The sequence below is a fragment of the Mustela erminea genome, chromosome 15 (assembly GCF_009829155.1).
Source record: "Mustela erminea isolate mMusErm1 chromosome 15, mMusErm1.Pri, whole genome shotgun sequence".
NCBI lineage: Eukaryota > Metazoa > Chordata > Mammalia > Carnivora > Mustelidae > Mustela > Mustela erminea.
This window is the reverse complement of record NC_045628.1, coordinates 42,896,056-42,907,663: the sequence shown is the minus strand read 5'-3', so window position 1 is coordinate 42,907,663 and position 11,608 is coordinate 42,896,056.

The window sequence follows — 11,608 nt, the reverse complement described above, 5'->3', positions numbered from 1 at the left end:
GTGTATCCTGTGAGAGAATTCTTAAAGGTCGATTAAGAGCTAATGGTCAAATTTGATTGAAACGATGAATCAAAATTTTGTAAAACTGCTCCTGGTATTGGAGTTGATAGAAATTAGTAGTGTCATTGTGATCTCTGTAACTTTTTAAACATGACATTGATAATGTACTAAGCTAATGCTAATATTTGGAAGGATATTCTTGTGAGTTAACAAAAGGTTTATTTAATAAATTAGCTATGGTTGGCTCTAAAAGAACATAAACATAAAGGTAGTAATTTTAACAACGATTGATCCATTTTATTTAGGTCTCACTTTATCTCTTGAATTCACTTTTTTTTTGTGGTAAAGATTTTATTTATTTGGCAGAGAGAGAGAGGAAAACAAACAAATAAATATGAACACAAGCAAAGGGAGCTTCTGGCAGAGGGAGAGGGAGAAGCAGGCTTCCCATGGAGAAGGGAGCCTGATGCAGGGCTCAATCCCAGGACACTGGGATCATGACCTGAGCTGAAGGCAGACACTTAACTGACTGAGCCACTCAGGTGCTCCTTGAATTTACTTTTAATCTCATTTTAATCCATATTTTCAATTTGTCAAGGAAACATTGCATTAACATAGTAAAAGTATAAGGTTATATAAACATTAAATTGAGTTATGGAAAGAGTTCCTGTAGATAAGAACATATAAGCAAATATGAAAATGCATTAGCATAAGTCATCAAATTGGAGAATAAAAATTAATGCAAAAGACCAGGTAGAGCTATTCTCTGAAAGCAAAAAGAAAAAAAAATACATTTTTTAAATGACAGTAAAATGAACCAACATGAAGAATAAAGATAGGAGATCCTACAATCATATAATAGGTAAATGATAATAAATATAATCAGCAAAGTGAGGAAATAATTCATCCATGCATGCATATATCCATTCATTCATCTATTCATTTGTGGCCCCAAAATATTTATATATTCCAGAAACTTCTCAGAGTTGAAGATAGAGTAAATTTGAGAGAAAAAAAAAAATCTCTTAAGGAGTTCATATAGAATATGGAATGGCAGGAATTACCTAAGGAAAAATACACACACAAAACGTATAAAACATGGTAGTAAGAAGGTGGTAAGAAGTAGTATGGAATTAAGAAAGACAAAGTTTTGTGAGATTAAGAGTCATTTATGGTTTGTCTCCCTCCCAATCCCATCTTGTTTCATTTATTCTTCTCCTACCCACTTAAGCCCCCATGTTGCATCACCACTTCCTCATATCAGGGAGATCATATGATAGTTGTCTTTCTCTGCTTGACTTATTTCGCTAAGCATGATACACTCTAGTTCCATCCATGTTGTCACAAATGGCAAGATTTCATTTCTTTTGATGGCTGCATAGTATTCCATTGGCTGGGGGGAGGGGGTTTGGGAGAAGGGGGTGGGATTATGGACATTGGGGAGGGTATATGCTTTGGTGAGTGCTGTGAAGTGTGTAAACCTGGTGATTCACAGACCTGTACCCCTGGGGATAAAAATATATGTTTATAAAAAATAAAAAATTAATTAAAAAAAAAAAAAGAAAGAAAGACAAAGTTAAGGATGCCTAGGTGGCTTAGTCGGTTCAGCGTCAGCCCTTGGCTCAGGTCATGATCTCAGGATCCTGGAATCAAGTCCCACATTGGGCTCCTTGCTCAATGGGGAGCCTGCTTCTCCCTCTGCCTGCTCTTCCTGCCACCTCCCCTACTTGTGCTCTGTCTGAAAAATATATAGGATCTTTAAAAATAAGAAAAAGAAAGAAAGAAAGGCAAAATTATAAAGTACATTGGGAGTGTGGGTTTCCATGTCGTGGATGTTGATATGCTAGTTTTGCTGAAGGATCTGTGTTATCTGTGAAAGCAGCACTAAAGGAATCTTGATAGCAGACTGGAGCAAAGCCTGGGCGTGTGGCTACCAGATAGAAGAGTGTTACAGGCAAAAGTAAAGTAAATGTAAAATGTTTAGGTAAGGATGTGTTTGCAGTGTGTGAGGAACAACCCAAAGTCCTGATAAAGGTGGAGAGGTAGGGAGGGTGTTAGGAGAGGTAACCAAACAGTAATCAGGGCATAAACAAAAAAGATGGGTAAATAAATTTAAAAAGAAATCTCTAACTAATGAAAGATTTCAGTGCAAAGATTAAATGAGCTAATAATAGCAGGCAATATTGATGAAGATAAGTTTGCTTTAAACAAACAAAAAAATAAACCTACAGTCAAGCAGACAAAAATGGAGAAATAATGAGGTTGACGTTAAGTTGTTCTGCATCACTAAATGTCAGAAGACAAGGGCTCATTATCAGCATTATGTGAAAAAACATTTGCATGCCCTCTGTGACATAGCCCATCAGGCTGTCTTTTACATGGGAAGACAAGAGAAGGGCATTGGTTGACATGTAAGGAGTCAGAGAGTATGCTATTTCTATAATCCCTTTAGGAAAAAAATTAAAGACCACAGGATATGAATTGGTAGCAATGGGGAAAAGGTTTGTAAAATAAACATAGGATATCATTGACCACAATAACATTTACAGAAAGTTTAAATAAGTGGCGCTAATGTAATTATGAAACAATAAGATGTTGACATTTTTTAAAGAAATAACCTGTGATAAAAATCTCAAAATCTGAGGAAAAAATGCCATTTCACTTTTCATTTTATAGATGATAAAGGATTGAATTAGAGCAAAAGCATATGTGAGTGTGGGGAAAATGTTCTTTATTATAAGTAATAACTAACAAGAATTATATAGTTTTAGGTCATCACTTCTTGGTCTTTTGACTGAGATCCAGCGTATAGTTTTATACCAGGGTCTGTTTAAAGAACAGTTTTACTTTAGAGCAAATTTAAACCTCCCAACACTGTAAGATAGTGTTGCATCCAGTCAAAATCACAGTTTTAAACGAGAACTGACTTCTAAGGAAGGCAAGTGATTTTTTTAGGAGGAAGAAAAAAAATACCTCAATTTCAGAGCAGTCCTCATCTATGTAGCAGTGATTTTGCATATATAAAAGTGATTTTAGGGCACAGTTTGAACAGAAATTTGAAAGTGGATAAAGGAGAGATGGATGGATGGGAAGGAATGAGAAAGGAAACTTCGAATTATAGTGAGAACATCAACCAGTAAAAGGAGTAATGTGCGCAGTGCATATCAGGGATCAATATCACGGTGTCCAAAGAAGCTTTCCAATATAGGAATGACAAATACACAGTTTCAGCTTTGCCTGTGACAGGCAGTAGTAAAATGATGCAATTTTTTATGTCATGTTCCAAAAGTTCTACTATACATGACAGGCCTGAATTCTTGATTTCTTTAGGGTGGGGTCAAGCATGCAAGTAAGATAGTGGATTGCAATGAATTCAGAGGTGGGAAGACTTTGGTCCAGAAGTGACGGACTCTGGCAAGAGCACTGGACTTTCTGCAATATTCTAAAGTGGGGGCTTTAGTCAAATTGTATTTAGACATCAAATTGACAGGAAAAAATGCATCACTTCTAGATAACAATGTAATATTAAAAATTATTTCTAGCAAACAGCCATCCATACAGATGATTACCACAGCAGTGTTTATAATAGGAAACTCTTCCAAATATAAACTTTACTCCAGAAAAAGGGGATTAGTTAAATAAATTAAGCAAGTATATGTTAGAATATTACTCAGCTATTCACTTTACATTAAAGATCATTAGTATCATGGTAAGATTTTTCAGGACAGATTAAAAAAAGAAAAGTGCTAATAGCTGCATGTTAGTATGATTCTTACAAAGCCAATGAATATATAGAGAAAACCTCCATATCCATATGGCATAAGTATGTTATAAAATTTTTGTTGTTTATAATATCTAATTGTTTTTCCTTTGTGGGTACATAGAAAATCACATTTCTTAGTCCATTTGCAGTTGGGGTGGGCCTGCTTGGCAAATTCTGGTTAACAGATTATGAGTATAAAAAAATTCCAGGCCGAAGCATCTAATTTCCTACCTGAGATGTTTTCCTCTCCTGGAATAATCATGTAAATTGCCTCTTAAAAAGAAGGTGGAGTGATAAGCCTTTGCCTTTGAAATGCCTTGAAAAGCTGCTTGGAGTCATAGCCTACTTTGCATAGTGGAGAAATAAACCCTTGTCATAATAAGTAGTGCCATGTAGTTTTTTGTTGTTTCTGTTTTGTTTTTAAAGCTTCAGTGTACCTTAGCTATCCAGAATAATATACAGTAGGAACCAGCAGTCTGCCTCATGTCCTTCTTTTTTTTTTTTTTTCAGAATGGACTTTATTGATGTAAATTACATGTAATAAACTGCACCTATTTACTGTTCCGTGCATTTGACAGTTGTGTACATCTGCAAAAACACCAACACAATAAAAAATCCAGGACATTTTCATCATCCCCCAAACCTTCCTTGTATCCCTTTGATGGCCGTCCCTCCCTCTGCCCCCAGCTCCAAGCAACTACCAGTCTGATTTTTGTCCCTTCACTAGTAGCTTGTGTTTCCAGAATTTCATATAAATGCAGTTATTCAATATGTAATACTCTTTTATGTCTGGCTTCTTTTACCCAAAAACACTTTTAAATTCATCTGTGTTGTTGGAAATGTCAGTAGTCATTGCTCTTCATTACTAAATAGTATTGTGGTAGTAATTTATGGATCTACCCCATGCTGGGTATTTATTCACTTGATAATGGACATGTGGGTTGTTTTCAGTTTGCTGCTGTTATGAATAAAAACATCATCAATCATATAAAGCTACCATACAACCTAGCCATTCCACTCCCATATTTAACCCGAGTAATGAAAACTTATATCCATATAGACTTGTTTTTGTCCTTCTTTAAAGTTCATACATTGTAGGAATTATCTCAAAAAAAAAAAAAAAAAAAAAAAAAGCTATAGTGGTGGCACCTGCATGTCTCAGTCAGTTAAGTGTCTGCCTCCATTTCAGGTTATGATCCCAGGGTTCTGGGATCAAGCCCTGTGTCACTTCTCCCTCTGCCGCTCCACCTGCTTGTATACTCTTGTCTCCCTCTCTCTCTGTCAAATAAATAAATAAAATATTTTTTTAAAGGCCATGGTATTTTCACCTCTAAGATCAATTTTATAGTTAACAAATATTTGTATTATTACTCCTGAAATTTCTTGTTCCTTAGTTATAGTTTTTCTTCACGTGTACTGCTTCTCAGCTTTAATTTTCTGAACTTACCTCTCTATCTCCACTTGAGCACTGGCTAAACTGTCGATTAGTTATAGAAATGCAGATCTCAGAGAGACTGCTATGTGTGATAACATTTCCTACCTGAACTGGTTTAATTTTAATACTTAGCTGATTATCTTTTTTTCATTGTCTTAGTGCATATAGTCATAAATTTACCAAGAGTGACAAAATGAATTCTATAATAAAATAGAATAAAATAATTCTAAAGAAAAATTAAAGTGTTATATATGTTAGTTTATGCAGAGACAAATATAAAACAGATATTCAAAATATTAAGTTATTTCTTTAAGTTTAATTATTATACATGTTTATTTATATCCAAAGGCTGGATTTTTAAAAAACTGTTTTAGTGATGCAAAGTGAATTATGACTTATTTATAATAAATCACATTTTGTAAACCACCTCATTCTTTCATTAACTGTATCCATCAAATCTCCTTAATGCTCTTCTCATAATAATAAGAGCAGGTTTTTTTTTAAATTCCAAAATCTGTGTAGCATTACATATACTATTTCCTATATATAATCTGTCTTTCAAAAATTATTTCAGTGTTAAGTATTTTATTTCTCACTATTCAGAAAATAGATCTTTTGAGAACAACTTACTAGAAAATTTTAGAAAATTTTATATTTGTAAATATTACTTTTAAAATACTAAATCTTGTCCTTTTCAGGTCAGTATGTCTCCGATTAAATATATATATATTCATGTTCTCTAAATTCTAGTCATGAATTTGAGACCTTGTTTTTTTACATATTTTAATCCTTTTATTTAATAAAGTTACTATATTGAGTGATCATAAACTTGGTGTTAAGGCACAAGGACTGTAATTTTATGAAACCTACTGAAATCATGAATACTTTTATTCTGCTCCTTGATATCCAAGTTCATCTTTAAGTGTAGTTCTTGAAATTCCTACATTATTTGCAATTCTTTTCTACCTCTTCATTTTTATCAAAACATTAATGATTCTCAAAGACTGTTTTTAAGGTATTCATCAATTGACACTCTTTTTCCAGTATTGAACAAAGAAAGGTGATTTATTTTGTGTTCTCATTTTCAATTACTAATGCATCACTCACTGTCACCCTGACATAGATACACTGCTGTAATCTTTCATTATCTTTCCTACATATTCAAATTTTCCTGTTCTAGAGTATATTTTCATAAACACATAAATATGGCATATTAAATTCCTACTAATGTTTATTGTTAAAGACTGCATTCTCTTCTAGCAAGAACATGAAATCATTCAAAAACAAATCTATTTATTTATTTATTTATTTATTTATTTATTTATTTATTAGAGATAGCGAGAGCATGGGCAGTGGGGTGGGAGGGGCAGAGAGAGAGGGAGAGAATCTTCAGTGAGCTCTGATGCAGGGCTCAATCCCAAAATCCTGAGGTCATGACTTGAGCCAAAATCAAGAATCAGATGCTTAACTGAATGAGCCACCCTGGCACCCTACTAAATCACTTTTTAAATTGAAATAAATATATCTCACAAGTAATATTTTATGGATGTAAGGTGTACAACATGTTGATTGGATTTTGTGTTATAATCATTGATTATATTATTATTATCATAGTAATGATAATTAGCACCTTTATCATGTCCTACAATTATCATTTCTTTCTTCTAGTTAGAAGAATTAATATCTAGTCAGTGAATTTGATGACAGTAACATAGTAATGTTTTCTAAATTAACTGTAATGTTGGGGGAAACTGGAGGGGGAGACAAACCCTAAGAGACTATGGACTCTGAAAAACACTCTAAGGGTTTTGAAAGGGGGGTTGGGAGGTTGGGTGAGCCTGGTGGTGGGTATTATGGAGGGCACATATTGCATGGAACACTTAGTGTGGTACATTAACAATGAATTCTGGTACACTGAAAAATTTAGAAAATTTAAAAATTAAAAAAAAATAACTGTAATGTGCATTAGACCTCTATGACTTATTTGCTACTCAGTGTTAAGTTTGTACTCTTAAACAACATCTCTCCTATCCTTCCACCTCTTAGCCCCTCTGGTACCACTATTTTACTGTCTTCACAAGTTCAGCTTTTTAAAATTTCACATGTTAAGTGGTATCGTACAATATTTGTCTTCTCTGTCTGGTGTATCTTACTTAGTATAATAGCCTATTGTTCCTAAGCACCAACTCAGCTCACATATATTCTTCAACTGGCTTAGGCTTGGTTTAATTGGTCTCTTTGACCCACAATGAGAATATAATTGCTTTCATTTGCCCGATAGCTTTCTTGACACCATATTATTTTCTAGCCGCTGTTTATCCTAATTTATGGATCCTTCTCCTCTGGTTCCTTTGAAATGGTTACTGGAGTGAATCATTGCATTATCTTGGTTTTCTAAGAATTTTCTTCATTATTATCAAGCTTTTAAATTTCTTAAATATACTTACTACTTACAGATTAAAATTCAGTATAGACACCTCTTCAGACATATATTACTGCCTATTTGAAATATGAACTTACTCATCTTTAGGAATCCTAAATACAACATTTTCAAAGTTGCACCTGTGCCTTTCTTATTATTTACTTTACTTCTTTCTCCACTTAGTGCTTCTAGTGTAGCCCATAAGCAAATTGTGTTTATTTTATTTGCAAATATATCCTGATCCTAGTCACATCTTTATTATACTACCATTTTCATCACCTTAGTCCAAATCCCTGTGTCTTGCTAAAGAAGAGAGTAATGCAACAACTTCCTATTGGTCTCCTCACTTGGATCTTTTTTTTTTTTTTTTTTTTTTTTCTCTACACAGCAACTGAGAGTATCTCTCTAACATGCCAAACTGCATGTGTACTAACTGATTATGGTCTTTAAAGGTTTCCACTGCACATGGGACAAAACTCAGTTTTCTCAATGTGAACTAGAAAAACCACCATATGAGCTGAAATCTGTCTAACTCAACAAATTCATCTTGTACAGCTCTCTCTTGTTACCTTCCATACAAAGTGGTCTTATTCTTTCTGGACACAGCGTCTTTGTATATGCTTTTACCTTCTATCTGAAATGCTGTTCTTCTGATTCAGTTCTTCTCATTATCTTTGCTCTGCTTAAATATAACTTCTTCAGAAACTTTTATCCTACTCCACTCATACAGAAATATCCTTTCTTTTATAATGTCTCACACACACTATTCTTATTTATTACTACATATATCTGTATTTGTTGCTGTCCTTGTTTAGTGTCACAATCAGGAAAGCAGGACTCATCAGGTTTATTCAACTGTATGTCTGGTAGATTGTGTATTGTTCAATTTATATTTTTTGAATGAATGAATGATTAAATATTCTTTCCTCTTCTGCAGATCACATTATCATCTTGCAGTATTCATTGATCAGGTGCATTTTCTTTCCCTGAACTCCATAATTCATTTTCAAATGGTTATTTAATTGGCTTCAATATCTGACTCTAAAAGAAACTAACTAAATCTGCGTATGGTTTCTTTATCATGATGCATCTACTCCTTTACTTTTTTTCAATTTGTTTTAACTTCACATCTTAGCTTATATAAACTTTCTGTTATGACTATCTTTACTTTGTGTATGTACCCTATCATGTACTAGTTCAGCACTGCTACATTTTCAGAATTTTCTTTGTACCAATTTTGAGCATTAATGCTCATCACATAAGTGTACTCCTGTTTCTGGGATTATCTAAACATGCTGAATTAAGTCCTAGCAGTGTATTAGCTATAATTTCAGTGAGTTCATGTCATCTAACCTCAATGTTCTTGTAATAGTGGTTTGCGATGAAAACTAACTCATGTAGATTCCTGTAGATTTCAAATATCTCGTTAGTATTTCCAATTTAACAAGCCATGTGACTGGTTAACTATGAAAAGACTTCTCATAGACGTTTAATATAAATAGTTTCATAGTCACAATAAAAAGTTAAAGTGGTCAACATTAAATATGAAGCCACAGTAATTAGATTCCAAGAATAATTTACAATAGTTATTTTGCATTGTCTCACAGTAATTTAAAATTTAGTGAAAAAAATAAGACAAAACACAGAAGCATGCTATATGAGCTTGTGGTAGATACCATGTTTGGCTTCAGCTTCAGGGGTGATGTTCTAGAACCATTCCATAGAATCCTGAGTGTCCTGACTGGATTCACTATGCCCCATTGCCAGCATTGATGTTCCCTGAGGATGGTATGTGGAGAAGAGAAACTCTGAAGAGATCTAGCCAGGCTTGTTTATCCCTCTGATGGTTCACCAAAAGCCGGCAATCCAGCCTACCTGTCACTACCACTATCTGGGAGGAAAGTCATTTTTTGTCCTTTCCGGAAAGGCTCAGAGCCTCTCTCTTCTAGAACTGTGGAGTCTTGGGCGTTCTTCTGGCAATGAAGTTTAGCAGGTGGTAAGAGCCAGATAAAGGGGTGAAAAATGAAAACAAGAAAAATGAACATCCTTTATGTGATAAAACTACAGGCTGTATGTAGATGTGTATGTGTGTGTGTGTGTGTGAGAGAGAGAGAGAGAGAGAGAGAGAGAGAGAGAGAAATTCCTAGCAAGCTTTTCATTGATTGCTGTTCTAGAAGTGGCATGGGAATGAAACAAGGCCATTTGTGGAAAAATGATGGTAACATTTTATAAAACAAAGATTGCGGATAGTTGGTTTATATAATTCAGAGGACTAAAGGGGGGGGGGAGAATGACAGTATTGATGGAACATCATCCTAATATTCGTCAGCAGCCTGAGAGATAAATTGTTTCTCAGGTAGAAAAACATGCATAGGTCATGTTTTCTCTTTCTCTCTTTTTTTAATGAAGTGAGTGATTTTTATGATTATCCACTAAGTAAACTGTTCTTGTATTCCTGAACTAACCTCCAATTTTTCATGAAGAGTTTTCTCTTTAATATATTATTGAATTAGCTTTGCTATCATTTTACTTGGCATTTTTCATCTATATTTACTAGACGAATGGGATTGTAATTTTTCTTTTCTATTTTTGTTGGGGTTTGGTATCACACATAAAACTAGCTTCATTTTGAATTATTTATATTTTTTGTTCCCCAAATGATTTTCAATATGATTAGAATTTTCTGCTTTAAATATAGAATGTTTGGCAGAATTCACATGTAAAGCAGCTTTGAACTTGCTATTTCTTCAAGAAGCATATTAATTATTATTTAAATTAACTTAGTAATTCAATAGAAAAAAATGTCCAATAACCTTTTGGTTCTTTTTGAAAGCTATACTTTTCTGCAACTGTTCCTACTAATTAGATCAGTTTTATAGCTTATTTGCATGAAAATATAGATTGCATTCCCTCCCTTTTCGGTCTCTTCCTTATCTTCTTTTTCCCTTATTTATTCTTAAGAATGTATGTGTCCTGGTGCACCCGAGTGGCCACAGTCCATTAAGCAGCTGACTCTTGATTTTGGCTCAGATCATGATCTCAGGGTTGTGAGGCAGAGCACCAGCTCCACATTCAGCATGGAGTCTGCTTGAGAGATTCTCCCTCTCACTTTCCCTCTACCTGTACCCCTCCCCTTGTGTACACACGTAGGCTCTCTCTCTCTCTTTCAAATAAATAAATAAAATCTTTAAAAAAATGTATGCATCCTTATCTCTCTCTCCCTCTTTCTCCCCCACCCTTACATTGTCTAATACATGAGGTGCTTCAAAGAGGCAGACTTTGTTGTTGGTTTCTCTGTTACCTAAAATTAAGTACTTAAATTATTTCTATTTTTTTTCTCATTGTCCCTATTATCTTCTAATTTCTGTGTTGTTCTTTTTCAACCTTTTTTCAACTGTACATTTAAATAATTAATTTTTAGACTTTTTTTCTAACGTAAACATTTGAGGCAAAAACTTCCCTCCAAATGCTGATTTTGCTACATCCTGTTGGTTTTGTATGCAATTTAAAAAATCCTCATTCAGTACTGAGTATTTTAAAAATCTCTATTATGATTTATTTTTAATCCATAGATGTATAAAACTGTTACTTAGTTTCTGATTAAATGGGGATTAAAATTTTTTTAACCTTATTTTTTTATTAACATATAATGTATTATTTGCCCTAGGAGTACAAGTCTGTGAATCATCAGGCTTATACACTTCACAGCACTCACCATAGCACATACCCTCCCCAATGTCCATAACTCAACCACCCTCTCAATACCCCCTCCCCCCAACAACCCTCAGTTTGTTTTGTGAGATTAAGAGTCTCTTATGGTTTGTCTCCCTCCTGATCCCATCTTGTTTCATTTTTTCCTTCCCTACCCCCCAAACCTCCCACTTTGCCTCTCAAATTCCTCATATCAGAGAGATCAGATGATAATTGTCTTTCTCTGACTGACTTATTTCACTCAGCATAATACCCTCTAGTTCCATTCACATAGTTG